The following is a 970-nucleotide window of genomic DNA, read 5'->3' as shown; positions in this document are numbered from 1 at the left end:
ACTATAGGGTATGGCACTGAGTTGGAAATATTCATTCTCCCCACCCCACCTGTAGTTTTTTTTCAAAAGTCTGTTGTATGCTCTAGTTGTGTGATTGCTGCTTTGATTGCTTCATATTTAATACAAATATCAAGGAAGGGAAAAAAATGGGTGTGGGAGGATAAGGCAGTAAACTCATGCTTTTTAGTAATAGCTTTTTTCAAACCCTTTCTTCAATACCATCAGAGTAGGTTTTCTCCCTCAGGCGTGAAATGCAATAGTATTCCCCTGAAAACCCTAACGCTCTATTTTAAACAATTTTCACGTTACTTATTCTTCCATCGTATTCACTTAGCATGCAGTAGGATTCAAAACCTGAATTACCAAGCAGTTTTGAACCAAACTGCCAAAGCTATGCAGAGATACTTTCATCCCTGGATTTGTAATGAATATTGCAGCCTATCTTATACTTGGCATTTATTCCAGATTTAACACTTGCAGCCAGGACTGCTTCCGTCATAGGTTTTTTGTTCCCTCTCCAAACAACAATGCTCCCTTACCCTTCTGTTCTTTTGTAAAGGAGCAGCTGGGAGGCTGGAGTTGGATTGGAGCATCAGCGAACACTGATGCAGTTATTCACAATTTAGACTACAGACAGACATACACTAACATAAAAGAGCCCCAAATGAGGCATGCCAGACCATGGGATGGCATTCTCACCACGTAACTTTCACTGCCTAAGTGAAGTGCCTGAATTATGAGCCTAGTCTTTCTAGGCTGTATCTAGTTAATGAAGACAGAGGCTCCTATAGACAGCACTTCAGAGCACTTGGCTAGTCTTTACACTGGTTCCGAGTTACCTGATGGAGTACTGATCTATTTGTATCGACTGTCTGAGCTTTGGGGGAGCAACCTCCTATCTATGGAACCTCAGTTACATTTCTAGAGTTAAATAATACAAATGCCTTCTGAGATGCCTACATCTACAGTG

Source organism: Gavia stellata, chromosome Z (assembly GCF_030936135.1).
Source record: "Gavia stellata isolate bGavSte3 chromosome Z, bGavSte3.hap2, whole genome shotgun sequence".
In the NCBI taxonomy this organism is placed as follows: Eukaryota; Metazoa; Chordata; class Aves; order Gaviiformes; family Gaviidae; genus Gavia; species Gavia stellata.
The sequence above is the reverse complement of the archived record's forward strand: the minus strand, read 5'-3'. Positions refer to the sequence as shown.